The 25,280-nt window shown below is 38.8% G+C and overlaps 1 pseudogene; it reads left to right on the top strand.

Moving 5' to 3' along the window:
• Window positions 1-1,706: 1,706 nt before the first annotated feature.
• On the top strand, window positions 1,707-1,796 carry LOC118901373 (annotated as a pseudogene).
• The last annotated feature ends 23,484 nt before the right edge of the window (window positions 1,797-25,280 follow it).

The following is a 25,280-nucleotide window of genomic DNA, read 5'->3' on the forward strand; positions in this document are numbered from 1 at the left end:
TGAGATATTTTCCCTGGACACATCTTCTCAACCTGTTTCATATCTGTCCCAGTGGATGGAGTATAGATTTTGTGTCCAAGGAACCTTATCATGAAATAGAGGATGCAGTTCATGCCATGGTTCTGGAGGAGATCTAACCCTTCTGAAGACAAGGTTAGCTCCGGACCAGGAAGGTCACTGCAGCAGGTTTCGAATTAATTGTCATTCCTCCCTTCCCTTGAGAAGGGAATATAAGAAAAGACTTTAACTAAGTGATTGCTGAATCTGCCTTATCTTAAATCAGTAATCCAGGAAATGAAAGCTTTCATCACTTAAAATCCGTAGTAGATTAATGAGTCTAGAATCCCTGCTTGGGGTAATGAAAAAGTTTTGGAAATAAATTGTGGCCATGGTTTCACAAGATTGTGAAGGCAATCAGTACCACTGAATTATACATGTTGAAATGGCAAATTTTATTATATATATAGATAGATATTTTATCACAATAAAAAGTCAATAATAGCGACCTCCTTAGGTCCTCAGTTAAAAGCAAAAAGTAATAGATACTAGAAATTGCTTTGGCTCTACTCAAGGGCATCTCAAAACCAAGAGGGACAGAGCAGTAGGGCAATAGTGGGAGGTTTAGGTTGGACTGGACTCCAAGAGGACGACCCAACAGCACAACTAATTTAAGGTCAACTTGCATTAAGCTTCATACTGGTGTAAAGAGGAGAGGGTCTCTTCATTCTGGGGACCAGCAGCAAGATCTCAGCTTTAGTGTCAATTAGGGTTGAAGCAGGACTCAAATTAGTAGGTGACAGTAAATGTGGCAGGGTTATTAAAGTCGAGGCCAAGAACACTGTGGGACTCAGGACAGAGTTGCATATTCAGTAGACAGCAAAGGGCACAATGGAGGTTGGCAGAAAGTTCATGTGGGTGGAGGGGACACCTGTGGGAGAGCTGAGAGAAGAGTTTGGTGAATGGAGCTAGTGGGAAGTATCAGTCTGCTCTTGAAGGTCAGCCTTTGTCCTGGAAGATAAGTGGGAAGACACAACCCCAATCACACACCTGTGGCATCATCTCCTTCCAAACTCCATGCTTGCACAAGCAGTAGATCTGGAGGCCCAAGTGCTCTAGTGGATCTGTGGTCCCAGGATACACACTTGGATCCAGGAATCAGGGAGAAGGCTTTCCTCTTAGGGGGAGACCCTGGAAAAGCTCATATTTTAGAGATTCCTAAGAGATACCAACCAGTAGACTCTCTGGGGAAAGGGGTTTGTTGTATGGAATACTTTAAGTAGTGTGGTCCCCTCATCCTGCTGGCCCCAGCAGGTTAAAAGGAGCTGCAGCACTGAGTTGAATTCCTATTTGATCAGGTGATTATCAGAGGATTGCCTTTCTCTTTTTGTGCCCAGAGAACTTGAGAACAGAGAGGTTCCTCCACCCACAAACACTCCCTACACTTTATCTGAAGGGTCCAAGTTTTCAGGCTGCTTGACGGTTTATCATCTGACCTATACAGGAGAAAGCTGTAGAGAGAAAACCCCTGTGAGTGGATAGGAAAGAAAAAAAAATTACAACTCAACTGAGGAGTCTCTGAATAGAAGGGTTTTACTGAACAAAACTGATGGAAGAGATAGAAGAGAACTTTGATAGTAACATCTAAGGTAATTCCTAGTGCAATTTCAAATAACCTAGAAGGGTGAGAAAGTATAAGTAGCCCTGGAAAGGCTATACTTTCAGGGATCATTTCTATAGTTCACTGCTAGAGAAGTTTCTCTAAGTGCCAAGGATGTAACGTACAGCATGATTGCTGTAGACAACGCTGCTCTATGATGTATACGAGAGTTATTAAAAGAGTAAATCCTACGATTTCACATCACAAGGAAAAGAAGTTCTTTTTCTTTTTTTCTTTTTATTGTGACTATATGCGATGATGGATGTTAACTAAACTTAATAATCATTTGGTAATCATTGGTAATCCTTTCATAATATTTGTAAGTCAAACCGTTATACTGTATACCTTAAATACAATGATATGTGTTTATTATATCTCAGTAAAACTGCAGGGAAAAATAAAGAAACCCAGGAGGAGGAAAAGAAAGTGAGTCAAATTCCTGTGATGTTGAATCTGACCAAGTTTTACCCTCGTTTTGAAAAATTGGATTTCTCTCTTTTCTTACTGAGCTGCAGTTCTTTATACTACAGCTCATTATTGAGCTGCAGTTCTTTATACTACAGCTGGATAAGACACAGCCCTTTGTTGGAAATATGCAATACACACATCTTTCCCCTCTCTGCAGCTTTCATGTCCATACCCTTTATAGTGTATTTGATGAATAGCTTTTCTTAAATTAAAACAGTCTGATTTATTATTTTTCTCTTTTATATGGTTCGTATTTTTTGTGTCCTGTTTGAGAAATCTTTGCCTTCTTTAAGTTCTTGAAGATGTTCTACTTCGCTTTTTTCTAAAAGATTCATTGTTTTGCCTTCCATATTTGTCTATGATACATCTGGAATTGATCTTTTTTGTGTATATTGTGAGGTAGGAGCCAAGATTAAATTTTTTCATAAGAGACTTCTCCTGTTGGCCCTGCCCCACGTACTATTATAAACCTGGTGGCTGTATTTGTGTGGTTTTGCTTCTGGATTCTCTGTTCATTCCATTGGCCAATTTGTCTGTCTTTACACCAATTTCACGTTGTCTTAATTACTACAGCTTTATAAAAGGTCTTGACAACTGGCAGGGTAAGTCCTCCAGCTTTGTTTTTATTTCTCAAGATTGCCTTATCTATTCTTGACCCAGGAGGGGTCTTACTTTGTATTTCCAAGTAAGTTTTTGGAGTCAACTTGTCAACTTCAACACAACTACAAACACCTGCTGGGGAACTGAGTGAGATCTCATGGAATCTACAGATCAGCTGGAGGTGAGTTGACATGTCTACAATATTTTACCTTCCAGACCATGACTATAATGGATTCTTTGGTTTATTAAGGTGTTCTTTATTTTGTAACAATAATGTTTTACAGTTTTTTTCTATAGAGGTATTGTACATATTTTGTTAGATTCATTCCTAGGTATTTGATGTTTCTCAATGCTTTTGCAAATGGTGTCTTGTTATATCTTCATCTTTTTGCTGCTACATTGTAACACAATTTTTCAAGGTAACAGCAAAATTTTCACAATTTTATTATGAAAATGTTTAAACATGGGAAATTTGAACAAATTTACAATGAACACTTATAGACCACCACCTCGATTTGAAGTTAACACTTTACCTTACTTGCTTTTTCACATATTTATCCATCTATGCATCCTCCTATCCATCCATCAATCTATCTTGTTATTTGGATACAAATATTTGGATACACTTTGAAATAGTTTGTACTTTCTTCCTAATTCCTTCAGCATGCATTATCAACCAGAGTTCGGTGTTTTTTGTGGTTCCTTTATTTCTTTTGAAGTAAAATTTTCATACAATGAAATGAATAAGTCTGAAGTATACGATTTAAGGTTGGCAAATGCATACACTCATGCAACCCAAATCCCATACCAATTACCAACAGACCATTACCATCACCATGCCTCATCCCAGCCAATCTGTAACCCCACACAGAGGCAACCACTGTTCTGAATTTTTCAACAGAGTTTTCGCCTGTGTTAGATATTCGTATAAATGAAATCAAACAATTGTGTGTGTGTGTGTGTGTGTGTGTGTGTAAGTAATCTGTTCTTTTTTATTCCTGAGTAGTAATCTATTTTAGAAATAGGCCACAATTTATTTATTGGTTCACCTACAAATTGACACGTGGGCTGTTTCCAGTTGGGGGCTATTATAAACATTCGTGTACAAGTTTTTTTGTGGACATTAATTTTCATTTGTCTTAGATAAATACTCAGAATTGGAATTCCTGGGTCAAGGGTACTTGTAGGCTTAGCTTTAGAAAATCTGTCAGAAGTTTTCCCAGAGTGGCACCAGCTGTAGCCACTAGCCTGATAAGTCGACTTCCCCTCGTGGTAGAGACCTCACCTGGAAGTCAGTTTTGGAAGTGGGAGGTGTCAAATCAGGTGCTAAATAAATGTCAATCTCCTTTCAGGTCTTCAAATATAACACTGGGAGTTGTGGTAAGGAGCATAATTTCATGCTGCTGTTTCTGAATGGTTTTTGTTCCATCCTTTGTCTTATTTGATGTCTTTGTGACCTCTGGCACTGTGGCTTCCTTCTTGTTTCTTGAGACGTTTCTTCTGTATTGGCTTCTTTGATGGCACTCTCCTCCCTTTCAGGATTTTTATTTTTCAGTCCTTTTCACCTCCTCTTCTCTCCTTTCTCCTTAAATGTTGACGTTCCCCAGAGTTCTCTCTCTGTTTTTTTCCTGGATGACCTCATCCAAACCTGGCACAATGATTTCCTGACTTACTGTTATCTCTTCCAGTGAACAAAACATGAGGAAGGATTGATAGAGCTGAATTTCAACATCTTTTCACCTCTAATGAGATCATAGGTCCAGGCACTGCTGAGTCTAACAGTGGCCACTAAGATCAAAAAAGGGGAGGCAAGAAGACATTTGGTGCCTCGTGATGGAAATATATAACATCGCCTGTGTGATTAAAATTTGAGCTTGAATCTGATCAGACATCTAGATTTGATTACCAGTTTACAGAAATATAGAGGATAGTGTACAATCAGCAAAATCTAGAGTATGTAAAATTCTACAAGACAAATCACTCACTGTCTTCAACAAATAAATTGAGAAAGAGGCAGGAAGGAAGGGAGAGAGGAAGAGAGAGAGAGAGAGCGAGAGAGGATAAAAAAAAAAAACCTTGAGAGAGATTCTTCTTTGGTCATTGGGAGAAGTTTGTATACCAACTGGATATTGGATAATATTAAGAAATCATTGCTAATTTTTTATGTGATAAAGGTATTGTGGTTATTTTTTAAAACAAATTGGCTTTCTTTTTGAAACATTTATGGATAAAGAGATATGGTATCTGACATTTAGTTCAAAATAGTAATAGGTTGGGGTATCTATTGCTGGGGATATGGGTAAAACAAGATTGGCAATGAGATGAGAATTTTGGAAGCTGTTGGAAAAGGTCTCCTTGTGAAAGTGATATTTATTTATTTAATTAATTTTATTTATTTATTTTTGGCTGCGTTGTGTCTTTGTTGCTGCACGCGGGCTTTCTCTAGTTGCGGCGAGCGGGGGCTACTCTTCCTTGTGGTGCGTGGGCTTCTCATTGCTGTGGCTTCTCTTGTGGCTCTAGGCGTGCGGGCTCAGTAGTTGTGGCACACGGGCTCAGTAGTTGTGGCTCACTGGCTCTAGAGCGCAGGCTCAGTAGTTGTGGCGCACGGGCTTAGTAGCTCCACGGCATGTGGGATCTTCCTGGACCAGGGCTCAAACCCATGTCCCCTGCATTAGCAGGCGGATTCTTAACCACTGTGCCACCAGGGAAGTCCCTAAAAGTGATATTTAAACACAAATTTGAAGGAGTTGATGTGGTGGCCTGTATGCCTGTCTGTGGGAAGAAAGTTCCAGGTGGGGTCGGGGTGGATGGCAGGTGCAGAGGCCCTGAGCTGGGACTTGCCGCGAAGGCCACGTTGCAGGATGGCGAGGAAGGCAGGGTGGCCGGAGGGGAGGGAGGCGAGAGCCGTGGGAAATGATCTTGGATGCGCAGCTGTGATTTCAGTCTCCTAAGGCCTTGCAGGCCAGTGAGGAGACGTGGCTTTTGCTTCTCATCTATCTGGGAGCCTTTGAAGTGTTCTGGACAAGGGTATCTCGTCACTGACTCATGTGTGAAAGAGGCACTCTGGGCTGCTGTGTGGAGCACGAGGCCACCAGTATGTGTGTCTGGGGGGTTCTCCGAATAACTCACGCGGGAGATGCTGACGGCTTGAGGCAGATGGTGGTTGTGATGAGAAGGGTGGGTTCTCACTGTATGTTGAAGGTAGAGCTGACAGGCTCTAAAGCAGATAGGACTGGGGGTGAGAAAAAAATAAGAAGCAAGGGCTAGATGGCCTATCCTAGCACTGGCCCGTGGCTGGAGCGCAATGTACATTCCTTCAGTGAGCAAGTGCATGTCACAGACTGCTATATCCCTCACTAAATTGAAATATCCTCAAGGGCCGGGATCACGTCTTACTTGACTCTACAAGAGGAACACCATGCATAGTCCTGATTCATGTTGGAGCCCGCCAAATATTTCCTGCATAACCAATGCTCACTTGAACCAGGTGAGGGGAGAGGAAAACTGCTTCAGGGTGGCTGGCAGCCACGAACTGTCCGCTGATTGGAATTCCTGCTTCCGGTCCTGCAGCCTCTCACGACGGACCCACGCTGTTACCATGAGCTCCCACACCCCCTTGGCTGATGGGGGACGTGCACACCGGCTCCGAAGTTCACGGTATTCATTCAAGAGCTACAAATACATTTCAGATGTATTTGGAGAGCTGATGTATGCAGCGGAACAAAGTGTGTTCGGTGGGAAATTAAGACCACAGAGGCAGATGCCCTGCTCTTTGTAGGTTGCCAAGAGTTCAAGCGAGAGGAAAAGGAGCACAGCCATTGTCTTGAGGCACAAAGATGAATCTAGCCCCAAATGAAGAATAGGCAGAGCTCTGGTTCTTAAGTGCTCATTCAAATGCCCCTTGTGTGTGGTGGGTACAGATGAAGGGCTGAGTGGGAATGGCCAGCCTTCTAACCTGACCTACTAAGACTCGTCTGGGGTGCCAGCTGCTGGCCTTGACTGGAGTCCAAAGTGTTGGACCCAGAGAAAAGGAAATCACAGGGGCCGGGACCGGCCTTTTTAATTTTGTATTTCTGCATCCCGGAGTGGCACAACCCACGATTGGCAAGCCTCGCACTTTCCCGGCTGCTTCTTGTTCCTCTGCACTATGGCAAACACCGCTTCCTCCAATCTCCCTGTCAACTGACTTCTCAAAGTTACCCCGGAATCCGCTCTTACGAGGGGAGCCTGGTGTGGCTACTTTCAAGTCTCAGGAAATAAAATAAAATAAAATAAAATGAAATAAACATTTTCTTCTATCCACACCAGAATACATCAGCAGACAGTATAACCATTATTTGTAAAAGGGCTAAATTTGGTGGCATGACTGAAAAGGTGGGAGAAAAGTATTTTATATACTATGTGCCAACTATGTGGTTGCATCAGGCAGACACCCAACCAAACCCAGAACATACTTGTGGAATGAATCAATCTTTCTCTCTGTCTCTCTCTCTCTCTGCCATATATGCAATATCGATACAAGATCACACACACAACGTCTTATTGTAATATTATTCAGAATTTGAAGATATTTTCAGTGCATTTAGTGTTGTAAGATGAATAAACAGCTAGGACTATGAATACACCAGTAAAAAAGCAAACTAATTTGGTAGGTCCAGGAAGATTAAATAATTTGGCTCAGATACAGTACGTACCAGACACTTACTGGGAATTTCATTCCTCTTTGCTAAAATTAATTTGGTATTAAGGAAATAAATGAAGACAATGTGGCATGTGTTAACCTTTGTTATAAAGTGCAACTAATAAATTCAAGGACTTTGTATAAATTTTCAGTCAATTCTAGGTCCTACTTTATTCAAGGATCTTCATGGTCCATTTCATTTGGTTGGTTTGGTTCTTTCATTTTGACACATCAAGGTCATAAAGCCTGGAGGTTTGTTGATCAGTACGTGACAGTGTCCTCTAAAATGCTTCAAGTGTCCACGCACATGTCACCTTTTCTGGTATCTCGAATCTCAGGATTGTGTACCGTCCACCTACATTAAAAAGTAAAATGAGGCCAGCTCAAAAGTGCCAAAAAGATGAGTTTATTTGGGAATAACGGGGGAATTGCAATTTGGGACAGGCAAAGTGTAGCAAGCTGCAGCGAGTCCGTTGAGAGTTTGGGGTGCTGTATGTATGGGCAGGGAATGTAAAGAAGGGAGAGTTCAGTTACAATCTATTAAAATCAAAAACAAATGGAAACCAGCTTTGAAAATTCCCTGAGCGGACAAAACCAGTCCAGCCGCACCAGCAAAGCTCAATTTAGCTTATTTTGCCAGACCAATCCGATCTGGGTCACTTCTTGTTCATGCCTCTGAAAACCATAAGCAAAACTTCCCAGGATTGATATGAGGTGATATCAATAAGAAAATTCCAATATTATCAGGGTTTTTTTTTTTTTTTTGTGGTAAATCAGGCATTTTACAGAAAATCAATCTCTCAGCCCTGAAGTTTTGTTTTCCTGAGGACACACGTGTGAGATTTCCCATCTCATGTCTTCATTTCCATTTTATTTCTTTGGCTGCGCCATGCGGCATGTGGGATCTTAGTTCCCCAACCGGGGATTGAACCTATGCCCCCTGCATTGGGAGTGCAGAGTCTTAACCACTGGACCGCCAGGGAAGTCCCTATTCTTTTTTTTGGTGTTTCCATTTTAGATGGAAATTCTTCCACAGCACCCTTGTTCATTGGGCCCGTCTGATTTATAAGAGAGACTATGTTAAGATAAACCTCTCAGCTCCTTCTCTGCTGCTTCAGGAACCTGTGGCAGGTGGTCTGTCCACTCATGAGGATGGAGAGGGAACAGGCTTCGCTGTTGAGGCTGAGATCGGGAATCAGGATTGGAAATCTGGGAATCTGAGTGCTTTTCGTGTGGACCTTTAATCAATCCTTCATTTTCAACCACATTCTGAACCCGGCCTTTAGAGGCCGCCCTGCTGTCAACTGCTAAGCCTCTAGGGCCTGGGCCACCAACCAGTGTGTCCTTCGCTGGTGCCCCTACCCCACTGCAGACGGACCTCCCCCCACTTAGCCGGTGACCGTGGTCTCAGGTCTTCCGCCTCCTAACAGGTCGCAGTGTCTCTCAGTTACTCTCTCCCCTCTCTCATTTCCTTTTTCCTTTTGGAGAGATTTAGATAGAGATAAAATTTCAATTTCTTAAAAAACTTCTTGGGACTACAGAAAGGCCTGAAGATAAATTTGCAGTTTCAGTCTGCCGTGCTTACCCAGAACGTGTGCACTGAGGTCTGCATTCAGGCCAGATTCTGTGTTTCCTTCTGTAGGTGCTAGTTAACGCTCAGGGACTAACCCATGTGCTGTGCAGATGAGAGGTCCTGGGCTCCTCCCCTCATCCAGAAGCATGTGCTCTGCTTCATGTAATCGGAAGAAGCAAACCAAATAATGGGAGTTTCAGGAGAGGGAGGCAAGTAAATTTGAACAAGAAATGGATGGGGGCTGTATAAACCACATGGGTAAATCACAGTTTGCTCAATTTATTTTAGCATTTCTCGATGGAATGATCCTGTTCATTCAGTCCCTACAATATCATAGACCTAAACGAATTAATTTTATAAATATAACAGTGACACACAGAAATAACACAGCCTTGCAAATCTGGGTGAAGTACTTTATCTGTAGCTGGAGGAGAAAATTTAAACTGTGGCTGCCTTGTTCACTGCTATTTGTTTTTACGTTCAGCTAACGCTTTGTCATGCTTTCGTAAGCTGTGTATTTATTTGGAATTTTTGTTTTCAGTGATTTTTATCAAACACCTATTTCCCTGATTACCAAAAATATGAACGCTAATGGTTGACGTTTTGAGAAACACAATGTTATATTAAAAAAACCCTGCACAATCCCATCACCAAGGACCAGTCATTATCCACAATTTGGCCTGTCTCCTTCCACGTGTAGAAATGTCTGTGTCTGTGTGTGTGTGTGTGTGTGTGTGTATACACATTCCCCTTTACAATTTATATCATATGGTATATGTAGCCTCATATCCTATGATGGGTCAATGTTGTATAAATAGATATTTATTTTTTATTAAAATGAGTTATTCTGTACATATTGCTTTGCAACCTGCTTTTTCACTTTGCAAAGTATGGAGATTATTTTGTCTTCTCCAAGTGCTTTATCATAAAAACGAATGTCTCATTTGATAATAGAAGCATAGTATATATTGCTATTTCCACTTGCATTTATTTGTTTATTATTTAGGATGACGTCAAATCTTATTGTTGATCATTTTCTTTTTTTTTTTTTTTCCACACACATACACTGTATTTTATTTTTACAAGAGATAAATAGACTGACACCAAGCATTGTACATGGATGACCACAACAAAAGCAACAATGATTGCAATTACCAAACATGAAACACACTCATACTATGTCATAATATTGACATTCAGTCCAGTAATCCTCCACTGTAACAGCTCCTTTACTTTGCAGTGAAAATTGATTTGTATATTCTTTGCCTCTGAGTCCTTGTGGGCTTTTTTTTTTTTTTAATTCAGACAGAAAGTCACAAAAATTATACTCATCCTCATCAGTTCACTCAGTCCCATGTAATTAATTTTTTTTTCATCTTGATCTTTTGTTAGCACTTTTATGAGTTCATCAGTTTTTCATTAGAGTTCTGAAAATGCTTATTCATTCAGTTCAGCAGTACAGTCAGTTACCAGAAACCTGTACTTGTCAGAGTCTTTTCCATGAATTTCTTGAAGATGAAACCCTTTTATAGGAACATATTTGCAAAATCATCAGAGTACACCCAGAACTGTCTGTAAATGACAAAAGACTTAAAAATGACCATGGTTAAAGATCTGATGAAAGTTCATAATAATGCAGTTGACAAGAAAATTAGTTATTTCTGAGATATACATTTTAAAGTAATAACTAGGATTATTACTTATAACATTATACCAGAACATATAAGATTTTTAGAAATTTCATGTAATGTCTGAAACATTTATATTAACATATTTCCATACATATTTCCATACAAATACAAATATAAGATTTTTAGAAATTTCATGTAATGTCTGAAACATTTATATTAACATATTTGATCATTTTCTTTTATTGGTTTTAATCATTTGTCCCTGGTGTCTTTGGCCCACTTTTCTAGTGACGTAGTTGTCTTTCTCTTATGATTTTAAGTCATTTTTGCATAGTAAGGTAAGTAATCCTATGTCTGTCATATGTGGTTCAAATTTATTTTCCATTTTGTTTTGTATTTTACTTTTTGAATGCAAAGAGGTTTTACGTTATTCAGCAGGTAAGTTCTTAACTTTTCCTTCATATTGTTCACTTTTGTGTCCTCCTTTACCCAAACTCCTCTGTCTGCCCTCACGCCCTGAGCCGTCTCAATTGTGCATCCAGTTCAGGCTCTGTGTCACCTGTGTGGCCACATCTCCCCCACCTGTGGCTCTGGGCAGACCTCTCTCCCACACCCAGGCTGCATTGCCAGCTGTTTGTCTGATAGCCCCTCTCAGCTGTCAAACGAGCATTTTATACTTAGAATGTCTGAACTCCTGATCTTCCCTTAGGCCGGCGCCGCCGTCCGCTTCCCCATCTCAGTTGCTCAGGCCAAAGCAGGAGTCATCCTTGCTTATCCTTGTCTCTCAACCCCCCATCCAGTCTCTCAGGAAGTCCGCTGGCTCTCTCCTCGGCTGCACCCGGCCTTCGGCCACTCCTCCCTATATCTCCACTGCAGACACCTCCCTGTTCTGAGCCATCCATCTTCTCTCATCCGGCACCAGCCCCTAACTGGGCACCCTGCTCCCCCTCCTCCCCTCTTCCCCTCAAGGTCGAGCCAACGCAGTGGTCAGTGTGGTCCTTCTGTGTCTGCTTGGAGCCGACCCCATTGGCTCAGACTGAAAGCACAAGTCTTACGGTGGCCTGCAGGGCCTGTAATCTGTCCCCCGACCCCACCTCCTGCCCCTGCCCTTCTTCCTCCTTCCCTCACAGCCATCCTGGCCTCTTTTTGCGTCTCAACACACCAGGGACATTATTGTTCAGGCACTTTGCCCAAGTGGTTTCCACCGGGAAGGCTCTTTCCCCTGCATTTCCCCATCCCTGACCCTCACCTCCTTCAACTCCACTTAAACATCACCTTCTTATCCTGCTCTAGTTCTGGTTTTCCATAGTATATCTCATCTCTTAACACACTGCATAACTTATTTATTTTGTCTATTCTTTTAATCATGTCTTTGCCCTGCTGGAACGTAAGCTCTATTAGGGTAGGTTTTTTACATTGTTTACAGATGTATCCCAATAACTAAAAACTCCCTGGCATGTAGAAGATATTCAGTAGATATGTATTGACTCAAGAGATCCTTAGAAAGTCCTCCACGCTGAGGCTAAATTCTCATTTTTTTTCATCACAATTTGGGTTTCACGTGATATATTTGGTTTAATGAGTGAAGAGAAATTCTAACTTTTTTCTTTGAAACAGATATTCATTTGTACCAGCACCATTAATTTAACATTCTAGCTACTCCCCATTTATTAGGAATACTGCTTTTATAATATGCTTACTTCTTATAGGCAGCTGGTTTGTTTCTACAATCTTATGTACTTTATTGATAGTCTATTCTAGACTCTAGATATTGTGATCCAACTCATGGTTTTGTTAATTACAGGTGAATATTTGTCCAACATCCTGTTCCTCTTTTTCTAGATTCAGAATTCATAATTACAACAGGGGAACCCATTCTGTGTATTTGGATAGGGTTGACCCTTCTTCAACTTTCCCAACCCCCAAATACTGCCCATAGCTGTGAACACGAGCACAATATCCATCTCCTTGGCCTTGGTGATTCAGGGTGAGTCACATGACCCAACACGGGGCAGCCAGAATTTCCTAAGGGGATGTGGAAGACGGATGCTGCCAGAGAGAGGGTCTCTCTTTGGGATCGGGATCGTGACCTCTGATGCTGGTATAGGCTTGGAGCTGCCAGAAGCCATCCTGATGCCATGAGGAGAATGAAGACAAACAGAAGGGAGAAGGGAAAGACAGAGATCAGAAGGCAGTGTTCGAATCTTCAGATCCAGCTGTGCCTTGAATACATACATCTTCTTCTCCCACCTCTGCCTTTTCCCCCTAAAACTGGTTTATGTCTGTCACTTTCAACTGAAGGAATCTTGTCCAGTAGAAGGAGTCCATGTAAAAGACTGGACACATAAGTTGGAGTGGTAACCATGGCACATGTGGCTGCCTTACTTGCCTCTCAGATTCTCATGAATGAAATGAAACTCTGAATTCAATGAAAATGTAACCATTCTGGAAAACATGAAAGATGAGCACATCAGAAATTTTGGGCTATCCTAGAAAAACAGAAAAGAAATGGTGTAGGAATAGCAGAGAAATCAGTCACTGCTGAAGACTCCAGAACCTTCCCCGCTCATCCCAAGATAGCCCTAGAGAAACCCAGAGCTAAAAAGTGCCGCCAGCTGGGGCGATCTGAGACTCTCGCAAACCACACTGGACATAGGTGAGCAGTCCCGTTGCTGGCAGGTCCGCACCCGCAGCCTCAGGCTTTGGTAGCAGGTAGGGGAAGGCTTGTTAATTGTAGGGAAGGAAGTGGGGCTCGGCCTCGGCAGGGGCTCCTAGCGATGGAGTGGGGCCTGGATGAGGGGCAAAGCAGAGCTGGTGGTCACCTCCGGATGTTCACAACAGGCAGAGGCCTTTCCCCAAAGTGGAAGGGACAGCTTTGAACGAGGGTAGATACGCCCAAAGCAATGACGTTAATCCAGTGTCTGGATGGATATTTTAAGTGCCTGTATACAAAAGAAAATGATCACTGGACCTTCATCAAAATTAAAAATTTCTGCTCTTCAAAAGACACTGTTAGGATAATAAAAAGACAGGTATATCATGGGAGAAATTGTTTGAAAATTATATATATGATAAAGGATATTGAATATCCTTTATCAGATATATAATTGAATATTGAAGAACTCTCGAACACAACCCAGTTAAAACCACCCAGTTAAAAAACAGGCAAAGAGTCTGAACACATGCTTCACCAAAAAAGGCATGTGAATGGCAAATAATTACGAGACGATTTGTATCATGAATCATTAGTGAAATGCAAATTTCAGCCACAACCAGACAACATACACACTATTTACTTGAGTAGCTGAAATTAAAAAACTGCCATACAAAGTGTCATTGAGGATATGAAGACACTGGAATTCTCATGCAGTGCTGGTGGAAATGCAAAGCGGTGCAACCACTTTGGTAAAGATTTGCTAGTTCTTTGAAAGTTAAATATAAACCTGCCATATGATCTGGCCATTCTATGTCTAGGAATGGCTCAAGAGAAAACATGTGTCCATATGAAGATTTCTAAACAAATGTTAAAAGCAGGTTTATTTGTAATAGCCCCAAACTAGATAAAAAAACAACCCAAATGTCCATCAACAGGTGAATGATTATATCCATACAATGGAATATTACTCAGCAATTGAAAGAAATGAGAGAGGGATGAATTTCAAAATAACTTTGAGATCATTCTGCTAGTAAAAGAAGCTAGCAACAAATCAGTTCATATATTTATTTTTAAAAATATTTATTTATTTTTTATTCTTGGCTGCATCGGGTCTTGGTTGCTGCACGCAGGCTCTTTGCTGAGGTGCGCCGGCTTAGTTGCCCTGTGGCCTGTAGGATCTTAGTTCCCCAACCAGGGATCGAACCCGCCTCCCCTGCACTGGAAGGCAGATTCTTTACCACTGGACCACCGGGGAAGTCCCAGTTCATATATTTATAATTCTAGAAAACAAACTAATGTATAGTGACAGAAAGCACATCAAGGGTTGTTGAAGGATGGAGCAGTGAGCAGCGTGACGGAGAAAGTACAAAAGGGTATGAGGAAATTTTAGAAGTCAAAGAATTTTTGAAGGAAGTAAACTATAAATATGGGAGGCAGTGGGAAGAGAGAGTAATGCTTGAGATTGTGCTGAAGCTGTGAAAATGGGGGGTGACAAGTTCTGGGTGTGCTTGAGAGAATAAGAGGCTGATTGATGTAAGGTGGAGGAGAAGCTCGCTGGGGAGGTAAAATCAAGGAACGGAGAAGCCAAGGTGTTAAATGGATCATTTTTGGTGACACCAAAAATTCAGACCAGGCTACTGTAATATATAGAACGATAATTTTAATGATATAAAAATAATAATTCAACAAAAGTTAAGAAGTAGGGAAAAAGAAGTGAAAGGAAGTGTAAGTAGGCTAATTTCCTAATCTTTTCAGTGGGAAATCATTAGATGCTTTTAAAAAGTTGGCAATCAAAACATGGGAGCTATAATCACACCATTAAAAGGACAAAAATATGTAAGGAAAAATTATAGGGATGCCAAGGGGGAAAGAAAATGGAAAGTGCACTAATCTCACGTTTCTTTGAGAAGGGTCAATTGATTCTGTTAAAAGTTAATAAATCCTGCATGAGATCTTGGTGCAGAAAATTATATTAGTAAAAAATCCAGTGAAATCTGAGCAAATTTTCTAGTTTAGTTTATGATATTGCACAGATGTCATTTCTTAGTTTTGATAATTGTTCTCTGGTTATTTAAGATGATAACATAAGTGAAAGCTGAGTGAAAGGTATATGGGAAGTCTGCTTTTTTTTTTTTTGCAATTTCTCTGTAAGTATACATTATCTCAATATTAAAAGTTATTAAAAGTTGATAAATCAAGAAACACTGATATAAAATTATTATTAAAACTCACAGTGTCACTCACCAGAAGAAACTGAAGCAAAATCTTAATGGCAATATTCCTAGGAAATGGAATTGGGGTTAAAAAGGCCTTGCCTTTCAATTTTATACCTTCTTGTAATGTCTAAAAATATGTTAACCACGTACATAAATTACTTTTAAAGCAATTTTAATTTTAAAATGTTACTAAAACTTTACTAGTCAGCAAAATGTGACAATTTAAAGAACATATTGTATATATAATTCATATTTCATATACTGTATTTATTTTTGTTCTGTCTTAGACGATTTAGGTGCTTGCAAAAATATTATGCTGCAAATGAACTAAGGAACTGTTATCATGATTTTGTTTGTCATGTATCATTGAATTAGACACCATCACATATTAAAGGGATACTCAATAAAAGTCCATGGTAACTTGGGCAAAGGTTTTATGAAATAACTTCAAATTGCCTCTGTAGTCTAATCTGCCAGGTTTTTATACTGCTGGCCTATGCTCTTATTATTATTGTGTTACCACTGTTTCCTGAATTAGATAAATAACATATATTCTGTTCCTATGCTGACATATTAGCTCACCCCATTATTATTATTTTTTTTAAAAGATTACTCTGAAGTTTTTTCCTTAAGCTGAATCAAGTTGTTAAATAAAGCAATTTAGTGCCATATTTCGAGGGTTTTAGTTTCTGAAACTTATGTTTAGTAGTGATTCTCTTTTTGAGTGAAGTAATTATGACTGCATTGATTTGTTATTTTCTCTTTGATTACATAGCATCTCTCTTCTTCTTCAAAATACTTGTATTTTAAACCATAATACTGTCCCTAAAACTAGACTCGGCCATGGCTTAGAAGGCACTTGTTCATGCAAATGTCAGATAGGAGTTGAGAGGAAGGGGTAGGTATTTTAGAAGTCAGACTAAAAACACATTTAGAATAAAATCAATTCAAATTCAAGAAACGTTCTTCTGCCTGAGGTCTGACACATCCACTGATGCTGGGGCAAAATCTATATAGTTAAGTATACCTAACAAATGGATGAGAAAAATGTAAGTTCCTAGATTTATGGAGTCACCTTTTAGAATTCACACGCCCAAAAGAAAGAAAATAAATCGTATAAAGAGAATTCTGGCTCTAAAATATGAACCCAAATAGACCAGTAGTAATTTTAGCCATGGTTTGAGAAATAGCTTAAAATATTTAAACCCAAAGCATTTTACTTAGATGCCTTTACTTATCCAGCTGATAAGTTTGTTTTTCAGCTCTAAAATAGAATCAGAGACCCCAAGATTGGGGAAAGGAAGTTGCCTGTCCAGGGATAAAGATTTTGCCTAGGAATCAATTTTGGCAAAAAGTGACGATAACTTAAAGAACAAGAGAGAGTGTAGCATTTTTTTTTAGCAGTATTAGTTTGACACATTTTAAAAGCTAAGCTCATTTTTAAATTGCGATAAGTGGTTTCTAGTATTTTCACAAAGTTGAGCAACCATTACCACGATCTAATTCCAGAGTATTTTCATCATCCCCTAAAGAAACACGTTATCTGTTAGCAGTCACTCCCCATTCCTCTCCTGCCCCTAGCCCATGGCAACCACTATTCTGCTTTCTGTCTATATGGATTTGCCTATTCTGGACATTTCACATGAATGAAATCATATAATACATGTCCTTTTGTGTCTGGCTTCTTTCATTTAGCATAACGTTTTTAGAGTTCATCCACATCGTTGCATGAATCAGAACTTCATTCCTTTACATGGCTGAATAATAATCTCTCATACAGATCTATCAGTTTGTTTACCCTTTTAACCACTGGTGGATATTTGAGTTGTTTGCAGTTTGAGGCTATTATGAACAATGTTGCAATGCACAAGTGTGTAAAAACTTAGTGTACAAGTTTTTGTGTAGACATATGTCTTCAATTCTTCTGGGTATATACTTAGAAGTGGAATTGCCAAGTCATATGTTAACTTATAACCTTTTGAGTAACTGCCAAACTGTTTTCCAAAGTGACTGCACCATTTTGCACTCCAACCAGCAATGTATGAGGGTCCTATTTCTCCATATCCTTGCCAATGTTTATTATTTTCCATTATCCTTTTTTCTTATAGTCATCCTAGTGGGTGTGAAGTGGTATTTTATTGTGGTTTTGGTTTGCAGTTCCTTAATGACTAATGAGGATGATTAGTTTTTCATGTGCCTATTGGCCATTTGTATATCTTTTTTGGAGAAATGTCTATTTAAGTCTTTTGCCCATTTTTTAAATTGAGTTCTTTGTCTTTTTGTTGTTGGATTATAGGAATTCTTTCTATGTTCTGGATACTAGATCCTTATCTGATACACGATTTGCAAATATTTTCTCTTATTCTGTGGGTTGCTTTCCACTTTCTTGATTGTATTTTTGATGCACAAGATTTTTAAATTTTAATAGTTCAATTTATCTATTTTTCTTTTGTTATTTTTAGTGTTGCATCTAAGGGACTATTGTCAAATATGAGGTAATGAAGATTTACCCCTATGTTTTCTTCTAAGAGTTTTATAGTTTTAGCTTTTACACTTAGGTCTTTAATAAATTTTGCATTAAAATTTGTATACAGTCCTCTTGGGCTGCAGGATGCCTGAATGCTCAGAGCCTGAGGCCAAGGCCCTAGGACTGTGGGTAGAGCAGAGGGGTTCTGCTCTCTTTGTCTTTCCATAAAGCTGTTAGTCTAATTTAAAATAAAATTTGTATATGGTGTGAGATGAATCCAACCGTATTTTTTGCATGTGGATATCCGTTTGTTGAAAGGACTATTCTTTGCCCATTGAATGGTTTTCAATGACAAATCAGTTGGCCAAGGACACAGATTCATTTGCGTCTTCTCAGTTCTAGCACACTGATCTACACGTGTATCCTCGTGCTGGCATCACACCGTCATGATTACCATTGCTTTGTAGTAAGTTTTGAAATTATGTGAGTCTCTGTACTTTATTCTTTTTCAGGATTGTTTTGGCTGCTCTGTATCACTTGCAATTCCATATGAATTTTAGAATCAACTTGTCAATTTCTACAAAAAGTCAACAGATTCCGACAGGGATTGCCTGTTGCATCTGTAGATTAATTTGAAGAGTGTTTCTCTTAACAGTGTTAAGTCTTCTGATCTATGAACATGTGATGTTTTCCCATTTATTTAGATATTCTTTAATTTCTTTCAATACTGTTTTGTAGTTTTCAGTGTATAAGTTTTCAGGCACTTTTGTTAAATTTATTCCTAAGTATTTTATTCATTCTGATGCTATTGGAAGTGAAATTGCTTCTTTAATTTTTGATTGTTTATTGCAAGTATATAGAAATAAAATTGATTTTTATATCCTGCAACTTTGCTGAACTCATTTATTAGTTCTAATTGTTTTTTAGTGGATTCCATAGGATTTTCTATATACAAGAATATGTCATCTGTGAGATAGAGAGATAGTTTTACTTCTTCCTTTTCAGTCTGGATGCCTTTTATTTCTTTTTCTTTCCTAATTGTATTGACTAGAATCCCTCTAGGACAATGTTGAGTAGAAGTGGCAAGAATGGCATCTTTGTCTTGTTCCTAATATTAAGAAAAAAGCATCCAGTCCTGAACCATGAAGTGTGATGTTAGCTGTGGGTGTTTGTAAACGCCTTTTATCAGGATGAGGATACTCCTTTGTGTCCCTAGTTTGCTGAGTGTATTTATTATGAAAGGATGTTGGATTTTGTCAATTTTTTTTGCATCTATTTAGATGATCTTGTCATTGAAAAAATTTATTGATATGGTGCTTTATATTAATTGATTTCCAGACCAGCCTTGTATACTTGAGATAAATCACACTTTGTTATGGTGTATAATTCCTTTTATATGTTGCTGGATACGGTTTGCTACTATTTTGTTGAAGAATTTTGTGCACATATTCATAAGAGATATTGGCCTGGAGTTTTCTTTCCTTGTGATGTCTTTGCCTGGTTTTGGTATGAGGGTAATACTGACCTTATAAGATGAGTTGAGAAGTATTCACTCCTCTTCTATTTTTTTGGAAAAGTTTTTGAAGAATTGGTATTAATTCTTCTTTAAATGTTTGGTAGAATTCAGCAGTGAAGTGATCTGTACCTGGGCTTTTCTTTGTGGGTAGTTTTTAAAAATTATTCATTCAATCTGTTTACTTGCCATAAGTCTATTTATTTATTTATTTATTTTTAAAATTATGCATATGTATTTTATTTTCAGTAGTTACATATACAAATAAATTATTGATGCATGTACATAATCAAAGATTTGTTACCAAAAAAACCCTCCAGCAGTCTTCCATCCCCTTATTTTTCATTCTCCGCTCCCCAGTAGCTCTCACTTTAAACTCTTTTGGCACATTCTTTTGGTATTTACATCCAAATTTTTATATAACACAGTGTCTTGCTGCTCTCTGACTTACAAGCTTGAGGAATTATCTAATGACTTCCTGCTAGGGAAGATGAAGATTTAACTCTTGTCTGTCTTCCCACACACCTCCTCACAACACATTCAGCCTTTCTGTCCCCACTGCTACTCCCAATATAGATATATCATAATTTTGGTTAGATCCCTTTTCTCTGACTGTGATTATATAAATCCTGTTTATAGCTGAGCCTTGAACTAAAGATGATTAATGATGATTACTTCTCCTTCCCTGCACCACTCTTTGTTTTCCCTGGTGTTAATAATTGCCTTGCTTTTTTAGTTTTGTATTATTATTGTTTCAACTCCAAACTCTTCTCCAGTGGCCTGAATTTCCTTCACATGAGGTATTGATTCATCTCCTTGGAGAACTTTTCACACTCCCTCCTGGACCACTTGCCCTGGGCATCTGCACACAGCTTGCTACTCCTTCCTGTGTTGGCTTTTGTATTTCCTGTATCCCAAGTCCTCCTTTTTCTTGATCTACCCTTGTTTTAGCAGAGTACTCCCTCAATAGCTTCTTTTTTTTTTTTTTTTAACATCTTTATTGGGGTATAATTGCTTTACAATGGTGTGTTAGTTTCTGCTTTATAACAAAGTGAATCAGCTATACCTCTACATATATCCCCATATCCCCTCCCTCTTGCGTCTCCCTCTCACCCTCTCTATCCCACCCATCTAGTTGGTCACAAAGCACTGAGCTATGCAGCTGCTTCCCACTAGCTATCTACTTTACAATTGGTAGTGTATATATGTCCTGGCCACTCTCTCACTTCGTCCCAGCTTACCCTTACCCCTCCCCATGTCCTCAAGTCCATTCTCTATGTCTGCGTCTCTACTCCTGTCTTGCCCCTAGGTTCTTCAAGACCTTTTTTTTTTTTTTTTTAGATGCCATATATATGTGTCAGCATACGATATTTGTTTTTCTCTTTCTGACTTACTTCCCTCTGTATGACAGACGCTAGGTCCATCCACCTCACTACAAATAACTCAATTTCCTTTCTTTTGCCATAAGTCTGTTTAGATTGTCTATTTTTTTTAGAGTCAGTTTTGGTAGTTTGTGTTTTTCTATGAATCTGTCCATTTCATCTACATTATCTCATTTTTAGCATATAAATTTGTATAGTAGTTTGTAATAATTCTTTTGTTCCCCTGTTGGTTAGATAGTAATGTCCCTTCTTTCATTTCTTTTTCTAGTAATTTGAGTCTTTTCTTGCTCTCAATCTCTTTCTTTCTCTCTCTCTCTGACTGTTTTTGACAAACATCCGTGGAGAAAAGGCTTTTTGCAATGGGCAATCTCCAAGTCAGGTGAAATAAAGAGGGCATGAGTAGGATCTTCCAAGAAACCATTAGGAAGGTCAAATAATGACAATAATCTGGAAATGGGACTCTGAAGGAGCTCTAACCATGTTCTTCTCCTTCTATTGGCTGCCAGACTACTGGTTTCCATGGTGACTGCAGGTTGTTATTTTCCAGGCCACTACAGAGTTGGGGAAGGAGATGGGGACAGGCCACGTTTAAATGCCATATATCCTGCTGTTCTTATGAAATTCAGCAGTTATTTGAAGAATAAATGTTTCCAAGATTGCTGAAAGAATTTTGGTTAATTTCCAGAGTTCTGAAAACGTTAATTCTGGCAATTTTTGTCAGTGTTCTCATTGCTTTTATGGAGAGGAGGATTTTGGGATTTTTTTACTCTGCCATTTTCACTGACATCACTCACTAAATTCATTTTTTATATAAAAATATACATTTAAGTATAAATCTTGAATGCCACAGATTACTGCATAGTTAAACTACTATTTGTATGAAGTCACATAATTTTAGAGACTGTGCTCAGGAAGTCTTGGTGTTCGAAGCATTACAATAACATAATAAATGGCAAGTGGAACACAACTCATGGGGATGATTGAAAAGCTTTGTCAAAACCAGTGAGCTGGAAATTGCATGCCAAACACTCCCAACACCTAATCTCACTTTCACGCGCCCCTCTTCTAATCTCTCTAGGACAAAGATGCAGGTTTAGGCTACAATGAGGAGGCCATTCCCTGCCCCTACAAGCACAGGGTGAGCTTCAGAACGCTGAGAAACTGATGAAGGTCAAGATTCTTCTGTGACATAGTTACTGTCTCCCATTGTTGTGTGACTCTGGACAAGAGGGAGAGTTTTAAAAATTTTGTTACTTCATTTATGAAAACTCACACACAGATGAAAATAAAGGACAGATAGTGATATTTTATGTTCAAGCAGGAAAGTTGGAAATGTACTTTTATCTGGTTTTCAGTTCTAAGACAGAGCCTATTTTTTAATCATAGCTGTCAAATCATTTTGACTTGTTCAAAGAAAGGGATTAGCTCCCTGGATACAGTCAACCAAATAGCAGGCATCCTTCCTCTTCTCTTTCCCACCTTTCCCCCAGCCTCCCTCCCAGACACACCCAGAGATTATATATAGTCATTTTTTTTTTCCATTCAGTCTTCTGTGGGCAATTGCTGAGAAAGGGGGGAAACTGAGTTTATTGAGTGAATGACGTCTTTTCTTTTAGGGGATTTGGCTTAAACCCAAGTTTTTTGTGTAGTAAATTTGACAGTGGTTCAGGAAAAGTCTTTGCCTGGACACATCCTGGGACACTGGTGCCACACCTATCTTAGAGTTGCACGCCCAGGTATGTACAAGGTGTGGCAGCAGGAGCAATCTCAGCTGAAATCATAAATGACATGCTCCCAGGCTCCTCTTTGCTGCACTCTTTTCTTCTCATTGGAACTTCTCTATTAACTAGCATTTCCCCTTCTCTTTTTATTAAAACTGCTTCCAGTAAAAAGATTTGAGAAAGTTATCAGCTCCATAAAAGATGAAGGATCAGGTTGAATGAACACCCCTTTCAAGAGCTTTTTAAATTTTAACAGGAAAGTAAACCTTAAGCTAAAAGATGAAGGTTTCCTAATAGATTTGGCGTGCAAGTAGGACAGGCTGGGGACCTGAGAAGTGGCTAGTGTCCCCTTCTTGTTACCCTAACACCCAGATGCCTTTCTCAGGCAGATATGAGTGGTTGAGTATCTCATGCCTCAGTGAGGGCCTTCTCCCCGCCCTCCTTCCCAAGGAGCAACCTGTGACCTGTTTATGACACACTCACCAACAGAAAGAAAGGTCCTCAGAATCCCCCAAGGACTTTAGCACATGAGTTCCTCTACTTGTCTCTACCCTGACACTTTGCCATGTTTTTGATCAGCTCCGTTATTTTCTTACTTTAATCCAACCTTATGTCAGTTCTAATCAGTAACCTATATGCTAGATCACCTATCTGAGGCGGGTCTGCTCCTTTTGACACAGTCATCTGTCCTGTTGCCTTTCCCCTAATTTTCTTGAATCAACTCTGCCATTTCTATAATCTCTAAGAACTTGATTTTTTTCTAGTATTCCATTATACCATTTGTGTCCTGAGTTTTTCCTGCATAGCTTGCCTTAACTGACACCCTTGATTCTGTTTATTGATGAACCTGGCACCATATTGGCTGATTTTAAAACCCTGATGATGAAAGTCATGTGATATGTTAGCTTTTTCTGCTGGAAATTAACAAGGTCTAACGTAGTGTGTATCTTTATTATCATCCTATATTTGTTTGTTTTGTGCTATCATTTGTTTCCAAGCCCATCTACTTTATTCCTCTTAATTCCAGCAGAGTTTTAAAAATTTTACTTATATATTTATATTTTATATAAAATATTTATATATTTATATTTTTATATTTTATATAAAATATTTATATTTTTATATTTTATATTTTTATGAAGCTTATACTCAGAACAAGAACATCAGATGTGAATTTTTCTTACTGTTTCTTGGATACAATCACATTTCCCCCCAATTATCATCCATCCTATCCTCCTTTCCTTCAGATTTAGAGAATAAATGTCTCTCATTTCTAATGTTGACATGTGCACACTGACAGATACATTCACATGTAGGCATTGACCTGCTTGGATTCCACGATATTAATTCTCATTCTATTGTGCTATTATGTTCGTATTTTCCTTTAAAACCTTGACACAACAGTTGTTTTCAAGTCCTTATCTGTCACTTCCATCATCTCTGTCCCTCATGGGTCTGTGTTTATTCACTGATTTTTTTTGCTGGTTATGGGTCACAATTTCCTGCTTCTTCACATGTTCAGTGTCTTTAAATTAAATGCTGTGTCATGAACTGGATTTCAGATGCTGTAAATGTCTGGATCTTGTTGTCTTTTTAAAGGAGTACAGAATTTTTTTGACAGGCAGTTATGTTTCTTCTGGAGCAGCTGGATCCTTTGTTAGGGCAGGTTTAGAGCAACCCCGTGTTAGTTCTGCTTTTCAGGTTGACTTTCCTGGGCTCTCTACTGAATGTCTTTGGTGTCTAATGAGCTTTCTACACTCTGGCTGGTCTGCCCTGTGCAAGCTCCAGTGGTTGTCCTGTTTTAGTTTATAGTAGTTGTTCTTTCTGCGGTAGTTTTCTGTTTAGTCTCATGGAACCATACTCTCTGAATGTTCAGCTTTCTCTTCAGCCAAAGACTTAAGGAGACTATATATAGACTTCTGGAGCTCTGTCTCTTCATTTCTCCATCTTTTCTACTATAGTGTGCAAATCTAGCTGTCTCAGGCTTGCTGAATGCCGATGTCTGTCTCCTCAACTCAGCAAGGCTATCGTGTTCTGTTTGGGTTCTCTCTCCCTGTACTGTTTATCATCAGAATATTAAACCTTTCTATTCATAGACATGCTATATCTCTCCATTTTCTAAGTCCTATTTAATGTCTTTAAAAAAGGTTTATAATTTATCTCTTCAAAGTTTGTGTATCTCTGTTAGATTTATTTCTTGGTCTTTTTTGTAGATATCATACATTATATCTTTATTTTTTAACATTTTATTTTCAAATAATTTCAGACTTATAGAAAATTTTGAAATCCCAGAAAAGTTACAAGAATAGTGAAAAGAATGCCAACACAATCCATATTTGACACTTTAAAATATTTTGTCACCTTTAAAAATCATTTTTATATATAACTAGATTTACAGTGTAGCTGAAAACTTCCCTGAGCCAGTTGAGAGTAAATTGCATAATTAAGTACCTTCATTCCATAAAAATGCAACGTGCTTTTCCTAAGAACAATAATATCCTTTAAAGTATTTGCAGTTAAGTTATACAATTCAGGAAACAATATTTATGCAATACTGTTATTTAAACTATAGTCCATATTACAGTTTTGTCTCTCTGATTAATAATTTGTCTTTTATAACAATGATTTTCCAGTGTAGAATCTAGTGCAGAATCATGCATTGCATCTAGTCACATCTAATTAGTATAATTTTAACTAGGAACAATTTGGTGTTCA

Source organism: Balaenoptera musculus, chromosome 9 (genome assembly GCF_009873245.2).
Source record: "Balaenoptera musculus isolate JJ_BM4_2016_0621 chromosome 9, mBalMus1.pri.v3, whole genome shotgun sequence".
Taxonomy (NCBI): domain Eukaryota; kingdom Metazoa; phylum Chordata; class Mammalia; order Artiodactyla; family Balaenopteridae; genus Balaenoptera; species Balaenoptera musculus.